This window comes from Taudactylus pleione, unplaced genomic scaffold, assembly GCF_031769625.1.
Source record: "Taudactylus pleione unplaced genomic scaffold, aTauple2 ptg000685l, whole genome shotgun sequence".
Lineage (NCBI taxonomy): Eukaryota > Metazoa > Chordata > Amphibia > Anura > Myobatrachidae > Taudactylus > Taudactylus pleione.
In genome coordinates, this window is record NW_028285087.1 from 3,408,284 (window position 1) to 3,426,731 (window position 18,448).

Here is an 18,448-nt window from a genome sequence, read left to right on the forward strand (position 1 = left end):
TGGCATAATGTGTAAGGGGGGCTGGGATTTGTACTGTGTGGTATAATGTGTAAGCGGGGGCTGGGCTTTGTGCTGTGTTGCATAATCTGTAAGAGGGGGCTGGGCTTTGTACTGTGTGGTATAATGTGTAAGCGGGGGCTGGGCTTTGTACTGTGTGGCATAATGTGTAAAGGGGGCTGGGCTTTGTACTGTGTGGCATAATGTGTAAGGGGGGGCTGGGCTTTGTACTGTGTGGTATAATGTGCAAGCGGGGGCTAGGCTTTCTGCTGTGTGGCATAATATGTAAGAGGGGGCTGGGCTTTGTACTGTGTGGTATAATGTGTAAGCGGGGGCTAGGCTTTGTGCTGTGTGGCATAATGTGTAAGGGGGGCTGGTCTTTGTACTGTGTGGTATAATGTGTAAGCGGGGGCTGGGATTTGTACTGTGTGGCATAATGTGTAAGCAGGGGCTGGGCTTTGTACTGTGTGGTATAATGTGTAAGGGAGGGGTTGGGATTTGTGCTGTGTTGCATAATGTGTAAGGGGGGCTGGGTTTTGTACTGTGTGGCAGAATGTGTAAGGGGGGTTGGGCTTTGTACTGTGTGGCATAATGTGTAAGGGAGGGATTGGGCTTTGTACTGTGTGGCATAATGTGTAAGGGGGGCTGGGCTTTGTACTGTGTGGCATAATGTGTAAGGGGGGCTAGGCTTTGTACTGTGAGGCATAATGTGTAAGGGAGGGGCTGGGCCTTGTACTGTGTGGCATAATGTGTAAGGGAGGGGCTGGGCCTTGTACTGTGTGGCATAATGTGTAAGCGGGGGCTGGGCTTTGTACTGTGTGACATAATATGTAAGGGAGCTGGGATTTGTACTGTGTGGTATAATGTGTAAGGGGGGCTGGGCTTTGTGCTGTGTGGTATAATGTGTAAGGGGGGCTGGGCTTTGTGCTGTGTGGTATAATGTGTAAGGGGGGCTGTGCTTTGTACTGTGTGGTATAATGTGTAAGGGGGGCTGGGCTTTGTACTGTATGGCATAATGTGTAAGGGGGGGCTGGGATTTGTGCTGTGTGGTATAATGTGTAAGGGGGGTTGGGCATTGTGCTGTGTGACATAATGTGTAAGGTGGGCTGGGCTTTGTACTGTGTGGCATAATGTGTAAGGGAGGCTGAGCTTTGTGCTGTGTGATATAATGGTAAGGGGGGCTGGGCTTTGTACTGTGTGACATAATGTGTAAGGGGGAGCTGGGCTTAGTACTGTGTGGCATAATGTGTAAGGAGAGGCTGGGGTTTGTACTGTGTGGCATAATGTATAAGGAGAAGCCGGGGTTTGTACTGTGTGGCATAATGTGTAAGGGGGGGCTGGGCTTTGTACTGTGTGGCATAATGTGTAAGGGGGGCTCGGCTTTGTACTGTGTGGCATAATGTGTAAGGGGGGGCTGGGCTTTGTACTGTGTGGTATAATGTGTAAGCGGGGACTAGGCATTGTGCTGTGTGGCATAATGTGTAAGAGGGGGCTGGGCTTTGTACTGTGTGGTATAATGTGTAAGCGGGGGCTGGGCTTTGTACTGTGTGGCATAATGTGTAAGGAGGGCTGGGCTTTGTACTGTGTGGCATAATGTGTAAGGGGGGGCTGGGCTTTGTACTGTGTGGTATAATGTGTAAGCGGGGGCTAGGCTTTCTGCTGTGTGGCATAATATGTAAGAGGGGGCTGGGCTTTGTACTGTGTGGTATAATGTGTAAGCGGGGGCTAGGCTTTGTGCTGTGTGGCATAATGTGTAAGCGGGGGCTGGGCTTTGTGCTGTGTGGCATAATGTGTAAGGGTGACTGGGCTTTGTACTCTGTGGCATAATGTGTAAGGGAGAGATTGTTCTTTGTACTGTGTGGCATAATGTGTAAGGGGGGGTGGGCTTTGTGCTGTGTGGTATAATGTGTAAGGGGGGTTGGGCTTTGTACTGTGTGGCATAATGTGTAAGGGAGGGATTGGGCTTTGTACTGTGTGGCATAATGTGTAAGGGGGGCTGGGCTTTGTACTGTGTGGCATAATGTGTAAGGGGGGCTGGGCTTTGTACTGTGTTGCATAATGTGTAAGGGAGGGGCTGGACCTTGTACTGTGTGGCATAATGTGTAAGGGAGGGGCTGGGCCTTGAACTGTGTGGCATAATGTGTAAGCGGGGGCTGGGCTTTGTACTGTGTGACATAATGTGTAAGGGGGCTGGGATTTGTACTGTGTGGTATAATGTGTAAGGGGGGCTGGGCTTTGTGCTGTGTGGTATAATGTGTAAGGGGGGCTGGGCTTTGTGCTGTGTGGTATAATGTGTAAGGGGGGCTGGGCTTTGTGCTGTGTGGTATAATGTGTAAGGGGGGGCTGTGCTTTATACTGTGTGGTATAATGTGTAAGGAGGGCTGTGCTTTGTACTGTGTGGTATAATGTGTAGGGGGGGCTGGGCTTTGTACTGTATGGCATAATGTGTAAGGAGGGGCTGGGCTTTGTACTGTATGGCATAATGTGTAAGGGGGGCCTGGGATTTGTGCTGTGTGGTATAATGTGTAAGGGGGTTGGGCTTTGTGCTGTGTGACATAATGTGTAAGGTGGGCTGGGCTTTGTACTGTGTGGCATAATGTGTAAGGGGGGCTGAGCTTTGTGCTGTGTGATATAATGGTAAGGGGGGCTGGGCTTTGTACTGTGTGACATAATGTATAAGGGGGAGCTGGGCTTAGTACTGTGTGGCATAATGTGTAAGGAGAGGCTGGGGTTTGTACTGTGTGGCATAATGTGTAAGGAGAAGCTGGGGTTTGTACTGTGTGGCATAATGTGTAAGGGGGGGCTGGGCTTTGTACTGTGTGGCATAATGTGTTTAAGGGGGCTTGGTTTTTGTACTGTGTGGCATAATGTGTAAAGGGGGGCTGGGCTTTGTACTGTGTGGTATAATGTGTAAGCGGGGGCTAGGCTTTGTGCTGTGTGGCATAATATGTAAGAGGGGGCTGGGCTTTGTACTGTGTGGCATAATGTGTAAGGGAGGGATTGGGCTTTGTCCTGTGTGGCATAATGTGTAAGGGGGGCTGGGCTTTGTACTGTGTGGCATAATGTGTAAGGGAGGGGCTGGGCCTTTTACTGTGTGGCATAATGTGTAATGGAGGGGCTGGGCCTTGTACTGTGTGGCATAATGTGTAAGCAGGGGCTGGGCTTTGTACTGTGTGACAATATGTAAGGGGGCTGGAATTTGTACTGTGTGGTATAATGTGTACGGGGGGTTGGGCTTTGTACTGTGTGACATAATGTGTAAGGGGGGCTGGGCTTTGTACTGTGTGGCATAATGTGTAAGGGGGGCTGAGCTTTGTGCTGTGTGGTATAATGTGTAAGGGGGGCTGGGCTTTGTACTGTGTGACATAAAGTGTAAGGGGGAGCTGGGCTTAGTACTGTGTGGCATAATGTGTAAGGAGAGGCTGGGGTTTGTACTGTGTGGCATAATGTATAAGGAGAAGCTGGGGTTTGTACTGTGTGGCATAATGTGTAAGGAGGGGCTGGGCTTTGTACTGTGTGGCATAATGTGTAAGGGGGGCTGGGCTTTGTACTGTGTGGCATAATGTGTAAGGGGGGGCTGGGCTTTGTTCTGTGTGGTATAATGTGTAAGCGGGGGCTAGGCTTTGTGCTGTGTGGCAAAATATGTAAGAGGGGGCTGGGCTTTGTACTGTGTGGTATAATGTGTAAGCGGGGGCTGGGTTTGTACTGTGTGGCATAATGTGTAAGCGGGGGCTGGGCTTTGTGCTGTGTGGCATAATGTGTAAGGGTGACTGGGCTTTGTACTGTGTGGCATAATGTGTAAGGGAGAGATTGGGCTTTGTACTGTGTGGCATAATGTGTAAGGGGGGCTGGGCTTTCTACTGTGTGGTATAATGTGTAAGGGAGGGGTTGGGTTTTGTGCTGTGTTGCATAATGTGTAAGGGGGGCTGGGTTTTGTACTGTGTGGCATAATGTGTAAGGGGGGTTGGGCTTTGTACTGTGTGGCATAATGTGTAAGGGAGGGATTGGGCTTTGTACTGTGTGGCATAATGTGTAAGGGGGCTGGGCTTTGTACTGTGTGGCATAATGTGTAAGGGGGGCTGGGCTTTGTACTGTGTGGCATAATGTGTAAGTGAGGGGCTGGGCCTTGTACTGTGTGGCATAATGTGCAAGCGGGGGCTGGGCTTTGTACTGTGTGACATAATATGTAAGGGGCCTGGGATTTGTACTGTGTGGTATAATGTGTAAGGGGGGCTGGGCTTTGTGCTGTGTGGTATAATGTGTAAGGGGGGCTGGGCTTTATGCTGTGTGGTATAATGTGTAAAGGGGGCTGGGCTTTGTGCTGTGTGGTATAATGTGTAAGGGGGGGCTGTGCTTTATACTGTGTGGTATAATGTGTAAGGAGGGCTGTGCTTTGTACTGTGTGGTATAATGTGTAAGGGGGGCTGGGCTTTGTACTGTATGGCATAATGTGTAAGGAGGGGCTGGGCTTTGTACTGTATGGCATAATGTGTAAGGGGGGCTGGGATTTGTGCTGTGTGGTATAATGTGTAAGGGGGGTTGGGCTTTGTGCTGTGTGACATAATGTGTAAGGTGGGCTGGGCTTTGTACTGTGTGGCATAATGTGTAACGGGGGCTGAGCTTTGTGCTGTGTGATATAATGGTAAGGGGGGCTGGGCTTTGTACTGTGTGACATAATGTGTAAGGGGGAGCTGGGCTTAGTACTGTGTGGCATAATATGTAAGGCGAGGCTGGGGTTTGTACTGTGTGGCATAATGTGTAAGGAGAAGCTGGGGTTTGTACTGTGTGGCATAATGTGTAAGGGGGGATGGGCTTTGTACTGTGTGGCATAATGTGTAAGGGGGGCTTGGTTTTTGTACTGTGTGGCATAATGTGTAAGGGGGGCCTGGGCTTTGTACTGTGTGGTATAATGTGTAAGCGGGGGCTAGGCTTTGTGCTGTGTGGCATAATATGTAAGAGGGGGCTGGGCTTTGTACTGTGTGGCATAATGTGTAAGGGAGGGATTGGGCTTTGTACTGTGTGGCATAATGTGTAAGGGGGGCTGGGCTTTGTACTGTGTGGCATAATGTGTAACGGAAGGGCTGGGCCTTGTACTGTGTGGCATAATGTGTAATGGAGGGGCTGGGCCATGTACTGTGTGGCATAATGTGTAAGCGGGGGCTGGACTTTGTACTGTGTGACATAATATGTAAGGGGGCTGGAATTTGTACTGTGTGGTATAATGTGTAAGGGAGGGATTGGGCTTTGTACTGTGTGGCATAATGTGTAAGGGGGGCTGGGCTTTGTACTGTGTGGCATAATGTGTAACGGAAGGGCTGGGCCTTGTACTGTGTGGCATAATGTGTAATGGAGGGGCTGGGCCATGTACTGTGTGGCATAATGTGTAAGCGGGGGCTGGGCTTTGTACTGTGTGACATAATATGTAAGGGGGCTGGAATTTGTACTGTGTGGTATAATGTGTAAAGGGGGCTGGGCTTTGTGCTGTGTGGTATAATGTGTAAGGGGGGCTGGGCTTTGTTCTGTGTGGTATAATGTGTAAGGGGGGCTGGGCTTTGTGCTGTGTGGTATGTGTAAGGGGGGGCTGTGCTTTATACTGTGTGGTATAATGTGTAAGGAGGGCTGTGCTTTGTACTGTGTGGTATAATGTGTAAGGGGGGGCTGGGCTTTGTACTGTATGGCATAATGTGTAAGGAGGGGCTGGGCTTTGTACTGTATGGTATAATGTGTAAGGGGGGCTGGGCTTTGTACTGTGTGGAATAATGTGTATGGAGGGGCTGGGCTTTGTACTGTATGGCATAATGTGTAAGGGGGGCTGGGATTTGTGCTGTGTGGTATAATGTGTAAGGGGGGTTGGGCTTTGTACTGTGTGACATAATTTGTAAGGGGGGCTGGGCTTTGTACTGTGTGGCATAATGTGTAAGGGGGCTGAGCTTTGTGCTGTGTGGTATAATGTGTAAGGGGGGCTGGGCTTTGTACTGTGTGACATAATGTGTAAGGGGGAGCTGGGCTTAGTACTGTGTGGCATAATGTGTAAGGAGAGGCTGGGGTTTGTACTGTGTGGCATAATGTGCAAGGAGAAGCTGGGGTTTGTACTGTGTGGCATAATGTGTAAGGGGGGGCTGGGCTTTGTACTGTGTGGCATAATGTGTAAGGGGGGCTGGGATTTGTACTGTGTGGTATAATGTGTAAGCGGGGGCTGGGCTTTGTGCTGTGTTGCATAATCTGTAAGAGGGGGCTGGGCTTTGTACTGTGTGGTATAATGTGTAAGCGGGGGCTGGGCTTTGTACTGTGTGGCATAATGTGTAAAGGGGGCTGGGCTTTGTACTGTGTGGCATAATGTGTAAGGGGGGGCTGGGCTTTGTACTGTGTGGTATAATGTGCAAGCGGGGGCTAGGCTTTCTGCTGTGTGGCATAATATGTAAGAGGGGGCTGGGCTTTGTACTGTGTGGTATAATGTGTAAGCGGGGGCTAGGCTTTGTGCTGTGTGGCATAATGTGTAAGGGGGGCTGGTCTTTGTACTGTGTGGCATAATGTGTAAGGGAGGGGCCGGGCCTTGTACTGTGTGGCATAATGTGTAAGGGGGGCTGAGCTTTGTGCTGTGTGATATAATGGTAAGGGGGGCTGGGCTTTGTACTGTGTGACATAATGTATAAGGGGGAGCTGGGCTTAGTACTGTGTGGCATAATGTGTAAGGAGAGGCTGGGGTTTGTACTGTGTGGCATAATGTGTAAGGAGAAGCTGGGGTTTGTACTGTGTGGCATAATGTGTAAGGGGGGGCTGGGCTTTGTACTGTGTGGCATAATGTGTTTAAGGGGGCTTGGTTTTTGTACTGTGTGGCATAATGTGTAAAGGGGGGCTGGGCTTTGTACTGTGTGGTATAATGTGTAAGCGGGGGCTAGGCTTTGTGCTGTGTGGTATGTGTAAGGGGGGGCTGTGCTTTATACTGTGTGGTATAATGTGTAAGGAGGGCTGTGCTTTGTACTGTGTGGTATAATGTGTAAGGGGGGGCTGGGCTTTGTACTGTATGGCATAATGTGTAAGGAGGGGCTGGGCTTTGTACTGTATGGTATAATGTGTAAGGGGGGCTGGGCTTTGTACTGTGTGGAATAATGTGTATGGAGGGGCTGGGCTTTGTACTGTATGGCATAATGTGTAAGGGGGGCTGGGATTTGTGCTGTGTGGTATAATGTGTAAGGGGGGTTGGGCTTTGTACTGTGTGACATAATTTGTAAGGGGGGCTGGGCTTTGTACTGTGTGGCATAATGTGTAAGGGGGCTGAGCTTTGTGCTGTGTGGTATAATGTGTAAGGGGGGCTGGGCTTTGTACTGTGTGACATAATGTGTAAGGGGGAGCTGGGCTTAGTACTGTGTGGCATAATGTGTAAGGAGAGGCTGGGGTTTGTACTGTGTGGCATAATGTGCAAGGAGAAGCTGGGGTTTGTACTGTGTGGCATAATGTGTAAGGGGGGCTGGGCTTTGTACTGTGTGGCATAATGTGTAAGGGGGGCTGGGATTTGTACTGTGTGGTATAATGTGTAAGCGGGGGCTGGGCTTTGTGCTGTGTTGCATAATCTGTAAGAGGGGGCTGGGCTTTGTACTGTGTGGTATAATGTGTAAGCGGGGGCTGGGCTTTGTACTGTGTGGCATAATGTGTAAAGGGGGCTGGGCTTTGTACTGTGTGGCATAATGTGTAAGGGGGGGCTGGGCTTTGTACTGTGTGGTATAATGTGCAAGCGGGGGCTAGGCTTTCTGTTGTGTGGCATAATATGTAAGAGGGGGCTGGGCTTTGTACTGTGTGGTATAATGTGTAAGCGGGGGCTAGGCTTTGTGCTGTGTGGCATAATGTGTAAGGGGGGCTGGTCTTTGTACTGTGTGGCATAATGTGTAAGGGAGGGGCCGGGCCTTGTACTGTGTGGCATAATGTGTAAGGGGGGCTGAGCTTTGTGCTGTGTGATATAATGGTAAGGGGGGCTGGGCTTTGTACTGTGTGACATAATGTATAAGGGGGAGCTGGGCTTAGTACTGTGTGGCATAATGTGTAAGGAGAGGCTGGGGTTTGTACTGTGTGGCATAATGTGTAAGGAGAAGCTGGGGTTTGTACTGTGTGGCATAATGTGTAAGGGGGGGCTGGGCTTTGTACTGTGTGGCATAATGTGTTTAAGGGGGCTTGGTTTTTGTACTGTGTGGCATAATGTGTAAAGGGGGGCTGGGCTTTGTACTGTGTGGTATAATGTGTAAGCGGGGGCTAGGCTTTGTGCTGTGTGGCATAATATGTAAGAGGGGGCTGGGCTTTATACTGTGTGGCATAATGTGTAAGGGAGGGATTGGGCTTTGTCCTGTGTGGCATAATGTGTAAGGGGGGCTGGGCTTTGTACTGTGTGGCATAATGTGTAAGGGAGGGGCTGGGCCTTGTACTGTGTGGCATAATGTGTAATGGAGGGGCTGGGCCTTGTACTGTGTGGCATAATGTGTAAGCAGGGGCTGGGCTTTGTACTGTGTGACAATATGTAAGGGGGCTGGAATTTGTACTGTGTGGTATAATGTGTACGGGGGGTTGGGCTTTGTACTGTGTGACATAATGTGTAAGGGGGGCTGGGCTTTGTACTGTGTGGCATAATGTGTAAGGGGGGCTGAGCTTTGTGCTGTGTGGTATAATGTGTAAGGGGGGCTGGGCTTTGTACTGTGTGACATAAAGTGTAAGGGGGAGCTGGGCTTAGTACTGTGTGGCATAATGTGTAAGGAGAGGCTGGGGTTTGTACTGTGTGGCATAATATATAAGGAGAAGCTGGGGTTTGTACTGTGTGGCATAATGTGTAAGGAGGGGCTGGGCTTTGTACTGTGTGGCATAATGTGTAAGGGGGGCTGGGCTTTGTACTGTGTGGCATAATGTGTAAGGGGGGGCTGGGCTTTGTTCTGTGTGGTATAATGTGTAAGCGGGGGCTAGGCTTTGTGCTGTGTAGCAAAATATGTAAGAGGGGGCTGGGCTTTGTACTGTGTGGTATAATGTGTAAGCGGGGGCTGGGCTTTGTACTGTGTGGCATAATGTGTAAGCGGGGACTGGGCTTTGTGCTGTGTGGCATAATGTGTAAGGGTGACTGGGCTTTGTACTGTGTGGCATAATGTGTAAGGGAGAGATTGGGCTTTGTACTGTGTGGCATAATGTGTAAGGGGGGCTGGGCTTTGTACTGTGTGGTATAATGTGTAAGGGAGGGGTTGGGTTTTGTGCTGTGTTGCATAATGTGTAAGGGGGGCTGGGTTTTGTACTGTGTGGCATAATGTGTAAGGGGGGTTGGGCTTTGTACTGTGTGGCATAATGTGTAAGGGAGGGATTGGGCTTTGTACTGTGTGGCATAATGTGTAAGGGGGGCTGGGCTTTGTACTGTGTGGCATAATGTGTAAGGGGGGCTGGGCTTTGTACTGTGTGGCATAATGTGTAAGTGAGGGGCTGGGCCTTGTACTGTGTGGCATAATGTGCAAGCGGGGGCTGGGCATTGTACTGTGTGACATAATATGTAAGGGGCCTGGGATTTGTACTGTGTGGTATAATGTGTAAAGGGGGCTGGGCTTTGTGCTGTGTGGTATAATGTGTAAGGGGGGCTGGGCTTTATGCTGTGTGGTATAATGTGTAAAGGGGGCTGGGCTTTGTGCTGTGTGGTATAATGTGTAAGGGGGGACTGTGCTTTATACTGTGTGGTATAATGTGTAAGGAGGGCTGTGCTTTGTACTGTGTGGTATAATGTGTAAGGGGGGCTGGGCTTTGTACTGTATGGCATAATGTGTAAGGAGGGGCTGGGCTTTGTACTGTATGGCATAATGTGTAAGGTGGGCTGGGATTTGTGCTGTGTGGTATAATGTGTAAGGGGGGTTGGGCTTTGTGCTGTGTGACATAATGTGTAAGGTGGGCTGGGCTTTGTACTGTGTGGCATAATGTGTAACGGGGGCTGAGCTTTGTGCTGTGTGATATAATGGTAAGGGGGGCTGGGCTTTGTACTGTGTGACATAATGTGTAAGGGGGAGCTGGGCTTAGTACTGTGTGGCATAATGTGTAAGGCGAGGCTGGGGTTTGTACTGTGTGGCATAATGTGTAAGGAGAAGCTGGGGTTTGTACTGTGTGGCATAATGTGTAAGGGGGGATGGGCTTTGTACTGTGTGGCATAATGTGTAAGGGGGACTTGGTTTTTGTACTGTGTGGCATAATGTGTAAGGGGGGGCTGGGCTTTGTACTGTGTGGTATAATGTGTAAGCGGGGGCTAGGCTTTGTGCTGTGTGGCATAATATGTAAGAGGGGGCTGGGCTTTGTACTGTGTGGCATAATGTGTAAGGGAGGGATTGGGCTTTGTACTGTGTGGTATAATGTGTAAGGGGGGCTGGGCTTTGTACTGTGTGGCATAATGTGTAACGGAAGGGCTGGGCCTTGTACTGTGTGGCATAATGTGTAATGGAGGGGCTGGGCCATGTACTGTGTGGCATAATGTGTAAGCGGGGGCTGGACTTTGTACTGTGTGACATAATATGTAAGGGGGCTGGAATTTGTACTGTGTGGTATAATGTGTAAGGGAGGGATTGGGCTTTGTACTGTGTGGCATAATGTGTAAGGGGGGCTGGGCTTTGTACTGTGTGGCATAATGTGTAACGGAAGGGCTGGGCCTTGTACTGTGTGGCATAATGTGTAATGGAGGGGCTGGGCCATGTACTGTGTGGCATAATGTGTAAGCGGGGGCTGGGCTTTGTACTGTGTGACATAATATGTAAGGGGGCTGGAATTTGTACTGTGTGGTATAATGTGTAAAGGGGGCTGGGCTTTGTGCTGTGTGGTATAATGTGTAAGGGGGGCTGGGCTTTGTTCTGTGTGGTATAATGTGTAAGGGGGGCTGGGCTTTGTGCTGTGTGGTATGTGTAAGGGGGGGCTGTGCTTTATACTGTGTGGTATAATGTGTAAGGAGGGCTGTGCTTTGTACTGTGTGGTATAATGTGTAAAGGGGGGCTGGGCTTTGTACTGTATGGCATAATGTGTAAGGAGGGGCTGGGCTTTGTACTGTATGGCATAATGTGTAAGGGGGGCTGGGCTTTGTACTGTGTGGAATAATGTGTATGGAGGGGCTGGGCTTTGTACTGTATGGCATAATGTGTAAGGGGGGCTGGGATTTGTGCTGTGTGGTATAATGTGTAAGGGGGGTTGGGCTTTGTACTGTGTGACATAATTTGTAAGGGGGGCTGGGCTTTGTACTGTGTGGCATAATGTGTAAGGGGGCTGAGCTTTGTGCTGTGTGGTATAATGTGTAAGGGGGGCTGGGCTTTGTACTGTGTGACATAATGTGTAAGGGGGAGCTGGGCTTAGTACTGTGTGGCATAATGTGTAAGGAGAGGCTGGGGTTTGTACTATGTGGCATAATGTGCAAGGAGAAGCTGGGGTTTGTACTGTGTGGCATAATGTGTAAGGGGGGGCTGGGCTTTGTACTGTGTGGCATAATGTGTAAGGGGGGCTGGGATTTGTACTGTGTGGTATAATGTGTAAGCGGGGGCTGGGCTTTGTGCTGTGTTGCATAATCTGTAAGAGGGGGCTGGGCTTTGTACTGTGTGGTATAATGTGTAAGCGGGGGCTGGGCTTTGTACTGTGTGGCATAATGTGTAAAGGGGGCTGGGCTTTGTACTGTGTGGCATAATGTGTAAGGGGGGGCTGGGCTTTGTACTGTGTGGTATAATGTGCAAGCGGGGGCTAGGCTTTCTGCTGTGTGGCATAATATGTAAGAGGGGGCTGGGCTTTGTACTGTGTGGTATAATGTGTAAGCGGGGGCTAGGCTTTGTGCTGTGTGGCATAATGTGTAAGGGGGGCTGGTCTTTGTACTGTGTGGCATAATGTGTAAGGGAGGGGCCGGGCCTTGTACTGTGTGGCATAATGTGTAAGGGAGGGGCTGGGCCTTGTACTGTGTGGCAAAATGTGTAAGCGGGGGCTGGGCTTTGTACTGTGTGACATAATATGTAAGGGGGCAGGGATTTGTACTGTGTGGTATAATGTGTAAGGGGGGCTGGGCTTTGTGCTGTATGGTATAATGTGTAAGGGGGGCTGGGCTATGTGCTGTGTGGTATAATGTGTAAAGGGGGCTGGGCTTTGTGCTGTGTGGTATAATGTGTAAGGGGGGGCTGTGCTTTATGCTGTGTGGTAAAATGTGTAAAGGGGGTTGGGCTTTGTACTGTGTGGTATAATGTGTAAGGGGGGCTGGGCTTTGTACTGTGTGGCATAATGTGTAAGGGGGGCTGAGCTTTGTGCTGTGTGATATAATGGTAAGGGGGGCTGGGCTTTGTACTGTGTAACATAATGTGTAAGGGGGGCTGGGCTTTGTACTGTGTGGCATAATGTGTAAGGGGGGCTGAGCTTTGTGCTGTGTGGTATAATGTGTAAGGGGGGCTGGGCTTTGTACTGTGTGACATAATGTGTAAGGGGGAGCTGGGCTTAGTACTGTGTGGCATAATGTGTAAGGAGAGGCTGGGGTTTGTACTGTGTGGCATAATGTATAAGGAGAAGCTGGGGTTTGTACTGTGTGGCATAATGTGTAAGGGGGGGCTGGGCTCTGTACTGTGTGGCATAATGTGTAAGGGGGGCTGGGCTTTGTACTGTGTGGCATAATGTGTAAGGGGGGCTGGGCTTTGTACTGTGTGGTATAATGTGTAAGCGGGGTCTGGGCTTTGTACTGTGTGGCATAATGTGTAATGGGGGCTGGGCTTTGTACTGTGTGGCATAATGTGTAAGGGGGGGCTGGGCTTTGTACTGTGTGGTATAATGTGTAAGCGGGGGCTAGGCTTTCTGCTGTGTGGCATAATATGTAAGAGGGGGCTGGGCTTTGTACTGTGTGGTATAATGTGTAAGCGGGGGCTAGGCTTTGTGCTGTGTGGCATAATGTGTAAGCGGGGGCTGGGCTTTGTGCTGTGTGGCATAATGTGTAAGGGTGACTGGGCTTTGTACTGTGTGGCATAATGTGTAAGGGAGAGATTGTTCTTTCTACTGTGTGGCATAATGTGTAAGGGGGGCTGGGCTTTGTAGTGTGTGGTATAATGTGTAAAGGAGGGGTTGGGTTTTGTGCTGTGTTGCATAATGTGTAAGGGGGGCTGGGCTTTGTGCTGTGTGGTATAATGTGTAAGGGGGGTTGGGCTTTGTACTGTGTGGCATAATGTGTAAGGGAGGGATTGGGCTTTGTACTGTGTGGCATAATGTGTAAGGGGGGCTGGGCTTTGTACTGTGTGGCATAATGTGTAAGGGGGGCTGGGCTTTGTACTGTGTGGCATAATGTGTAAGGGAGGGGCTGGGCCTTGTACAGTGTGGCATAATGTGTAAGGGAGGGGCTGGGCCTTGAACTGTGTGGCATAATGTGTAAGCGGGGGCTGGGCTTTGTACTGTGTGACATAATATGTAAGGGGGCTGGGATTTGTACTGTGTGGTATAATGTGTAAGGGGGGCTGGGCTTTGTGCTGTGTGGTATAATGTGTAAGGGGGGCTGGGCTTTGTGCTGTGTGGTATAATGTGTAAGGGGGGGCTGTGCTTTATACTGTGTGGTATAATGTGTAAGGAGGGCTGTTCTTTGTACTGTGTGGTATAATGTGTAGGGGGGGCTGGGCTTTGTACTGTATGGCATAATGTGTAAGGAGGGGCTGGGCTTTGTACTGTATGGCATAATGTGTAAGGGGGGGGCTGGGATTTGTGCTGTGTGGTATAATGTGTAAGGGGGTTGGGCTTTGTGCTGTGTGACATAATGTGTAAGGTGGGCTGGGCTTTGTACTGTGTGGCATAATGTGTAAGGGGGGCTGAGCTTTGTGCTGTGTGATATAATGTATAAGGGGGAGCTGGGCTTAGTACTGTGTGGCATAATGTGTAAGGAGAGGCTGGGGTTTGTACTGTGTGGCATAATGTGTAAGGAGAAGCTGGGGTTTGTACTGTGTGGCATAATGTGTAAGGGGGGGCTGGGCTTTGTACTGTGTGGCATAATGTGTAAGGGGGCTTGGTTTTTGTACTGTGTGGCATAATGTGTAAAGGGGGGCTGGGCTTTGTACTGTGTGGTATAATGTGTCAGCGGGGGCTAGGCTTTGTGCTGTGTGGCATAATATGTAAGAGGGGGCTGGGCTTTGTACTGTGTGGCATAATGTGTGAGGGAGGGATTGGGCTTTGTCCTGTGTGGCATAATGTGTAAGGGGGGCTGGGCTTTGTACTGTGTGGCATAATGCGTAAGGGAGGGGCTGGGCCTTGTACTGCGTGGCATAATGTGTAATGGAGGGGCTGAGCCTTGTACTGTGTGGCATAATGTGTAAGCGTGGGCTGGGCTTTGTACTGTGTGACAATATGTAAGGGGGCTGGAATTTGTACTGTGTGGTATAATGTGTAAGGGGGGCTGGGCTTTGTGCTGTGTGGTATAATGTGTACGGGGGGTTGGGCTTTGTACTGTGTGACATAATGTGTAAGGGGGGCTGGGCTTTGTACTGTGTGGCATAATGTGTAAGGGGGGCTGAGCTTTGTGCTGTGTGGTATAATGTGTAAGGGGGGCTGGGCTTTGTACTGTGTGCCATAAAGTGTAAGGTGGAGCTGGGCTTAGTACTGTGTGGCATAATGTGTAAGGAGAGGCTGGGGTTTGTACTGTGTGGCATAATGTGTAAGGAGGGGCTGGGCTTTGTACTGTGTGGCATAATGTGTAAGGGGGGCTGGGCTTTGTACTGTGTGGCATAATGTGTAAGGGGGGCTGGGCTTTGTTCTGTGTGGTATAATGTGTAAGCGGGGGCTAGGCTTTGTGCTGTGTGGCAAAATATGTAAGAGGGGGCTGGGCTTTGTACTGTGTGGTATAATGTGTAAGCGGGGGCTAGGGTTTGTGCTGTGTGGCATAATGTGTAAGCGGGGGCTGGGCTTTGTGCTGTGTGGCATAATGTGTAAGGGTGACTGGGCTTTGTACTGTGTGGCATAATGTGTAAGGGAGAGATTGGGCTTTGTACTGTGTGGCATAATGTGTAAGGGGGGCTGGGCTTTGTACTGTGTGGTATAATGTGTAAGGGAGGGGTTGGGTTTTGTGCTGTGTTGCATAATGTGTAAGGGGGGCTGGGCTTTGTACTGTGTGGTTTAATGTGTAAGTGGGGCTGGGCTTTGTACTGTGTGGCATAATGTGTAAGGGGGGCTGGGCTTTGTACTGTGTGGCATAATGTGTAAGTGAGGGGCTGGGCCTTGTACTGTGTGGCATAATGTGCAAGCGGGGGCTGGGCTTTGTACTGTGTGACATAATATGTAAGGGGGCTGGGATTTGTACTGTGTGGTATAATGTGTAAGGGGGGCTGGGCTTTGTGCTGTGTGGTATAATGTGTAAGGGGGGCTGGGCTTTATGCTGTGTGGTATAATGTGTAAAGGGGGCTGGGCTTTGTGCTGTGTGGTATAATGTGTAAGGGGGGGCTGTGCTTTATACTGTGTGGTATAATGTGTAAGGAGGGCTGTGCTTTGTACTGTGTGGTATAATGTGTAAGGGGGGCTGGGCTTTGTACTGTATGGCATAATGTGTAAGGAGGGGCTGGGCTTTGTACTGTATGGCATAATGTGTAAGGGGGGCTGGGATTTGTGCTGTGTGGTATAATGTGTAAGGGGGGTTGGGCTTTGTGCTGTGTGACATAATGTGTAAGGTGGGCTGGGCTTTGTACTGTGTGGCATAATGTGTAAGGGGGGCTGAGCTTTGTGCTGTGTGATATAATGGTAAGGGGGGCTGGGCTTTGTACTGTGTGACATAATGTGTAAGGGGGAGCTGGGCTTAGTACTGTGTGGCATAATGTGTAAGGAGAGGCTGGGGTTTGTACTGTGTGGCATAATGTGTAAGGAGAAGCTGGGGTTTGTACTGTGTGGCATAATGTGTAAGGGGGGATGGGCTTTGTACTGTGTGGCATAATGTGTAAGAGGGGCTTGTTTTTTGTACTGTGTGGCATAATGTGTAAGGGGGGGCTGGGCTTTGTACTGTGTGGTATAATGTGTAAGCGGGGGCTAGGCTTTGTGCTGTGTGGCATAATATGTAAGAGGGGGCTGGGCTTTGTACTGTGTGGCATAATGTGTAAGGGGGGCTGGGCTTTGTACTGTGTGGCATAATGTGTAACGGAAGGGCTGGGCCTTGTACTGTGTGGCATAATGTGTAATGGAGGGGCTGGGCCTTGTACTGTGTGGCATAATGTGTAAGCGGGGGCTGGGCTTTGTACTGTGTGACATAATATGTAAGGGGGCTGGAATTTGTGCTGTGTGGTATAATGTGTAAGGGGGGCTGGGCTTTGTTCTGTGTGGTATAATGTGTAAGGAGGGCTGTGCTTTGTACTGTGTGGTATAATGTGTAAGGGGGGGCTGGGCTTTGTACTGTATGGTATAATGTGTAAGGAGGGGCTGGGCTTTGTACTGTATGGCATAATGTGTAAGGGGGGCTGGGCTTTGTACTGTGTGGAATAATGTGTATGGAGGGGCTGGGCTTTGTACTGTATGGCATAATGTGTAAGGGGGGGCTGGGATTTGTGCTGTGTGGTATAATGTGTAAGGGGGGTTGGGCTTTGTACTGTGTGACATAATGTGTAAGGGGGGCTGGGCTTTGTACTGTGTGGCATAATGTGTAAGGGGGCTGAGCTTTGTGCTGTGTGGTATAATGTGTAAGGGGGGCTGGGCTTTGTACTGTGTGACATAATGTGTAAGGGGGAGCTGGGCTTAGTACTGTGTGGCATAATGTGTAAGGAGAGGCTGGGGTTTGTACTGTGTGGCATAATGTGTAAGGAGAAGCTCGGGTTTGTACTGTGTGGCATAATGTGTAAGGGGGGGCTGGGCTTTGTACTGTGTGGCATAATGTGTAAGGGGGGCTGGGCTTTGTACTGTGTGGCATAATGTGTAAGGGGGGGCTGGGCTTTGTACTGTGTGGTATAATGTGTAAGCGGGGGCTAGGCTTTGTGCTGTGTTGCATAATATGTAAGAGGGGGCTGGGCTTTGTACTGTGTGGTATAATGTGTAAGCGGGGGCTGGGCTTTGTACTGTGTGGCATAATGTGTAAGGGGGGCTGGGCTTTGTACTGTGTGGCATAATGTGTAAGGGGGGGCTGGGCTTTGTACTGTGTGGTATAATGTGCAAGCGGGGGCTAGGCTTTCTGCTGTGTGGCATAATATGTAAGAGGGGGCTGGGCTTTGTACTGTGTGGTATAATGTGTAAGCGGGGGCTAGGCTTTGTGCTGTGTGGCATAATGTGTAAGGGGGGCTGGGCTTTGTACTGTGTGGCATAATGTGTAAGGGAGGGGCCGGGCCTTGTACTGTGTGGCATAATGTGTAAGGGAGGGGCTGGGCCTTGTACTGTGTGGCATAATGTGTAAGCGGGGGCTGGGCTTTGTACTGTGTGACATAATATGTAAGGGGGCTGGGATTTGTACTGTGTGGTATAATGTGTAAGGGGGGCTGGGCTTTGTGCTGTATGGTATAATGTGTAAGGGGGGCTGGGCTTTGTGCTGTGTGGTATAATGTGTAAAGGGGGCTGGGCTTTGTGCTGTGTGGTATAATGTGTAAGGGGGGGCTGTGCTTTATGCTGTGTGGTAAAATGTGTAAAGGGGGTTGGGCTTTGTACTGTGTGGTATAATGTGTAAGGGGGGCTGGGCTTTGTACTGTGTGGCATAATGTGTAAGGGGGGCTGAGCTTTGTGCTGTGTGATATAATGGTAAGGGGGCTGGGCTTTGTACTGTGTGACATAATGTGTATGGAGAGGCTGGGGTTTGTACTGTGTGGCATAATGTGTAAGGAGAAGCTGGGGTTTGTACTGTGTGGCATAATGTGTAAGGGGGGGCTGGGCTTTGTACTGTGTGGCATAATGTGTAAGGGGTGCTTGGTTTTTGTACTGTGTGGCATAATGTGTAAGGGGGGGCTGGGCTTTGTACTGTGTGGTATAAAGTGTAAGCGGGGGCTAGGCTTTGTACTGTGTGGCATAATTTGTAAGAGGGGGCTGGGCTTTGTACTGTGTGGTATAATGTGTAAGCATGGACTGGGCTTTGTACTGTGTGGCATAATGTGTAAGGGGGGCTGGGCTTTGTACTGTGTGGAATAATGTGTAAGGGGGGGCTGGGCTTTGTACTGTGTGGTATAATGTGTAAGCGGTGGCTAGGCTTTGTGCTGTGTGGCATAATATGTAAGAGGGGGCTGGGCTTTGTACTGTGTGGTATAATGTGTAAGCGGGGGCTAGGCTTTGTGCTGTGTGGCATAATGTGTAAGCGGGGGCTGGGCTTTGTGCTGTGTGGCATAATGTGTAAGCGGGGGCTGGGCTTTGTGCTGTGTGGCATAATGTGTAAGGGTGACTGGGCTTTGTACTGTGTGGCATAATGTGGAAGGGAGGGATTGGGCTTTGTACTGTGTGGCATAATGTGTAAGGGGGGCTGGGCTTTGTGCTGTGTGGTATAATGTGTAAAGGGGGCTGGGCTTTGTGCTGTGTGGTATAA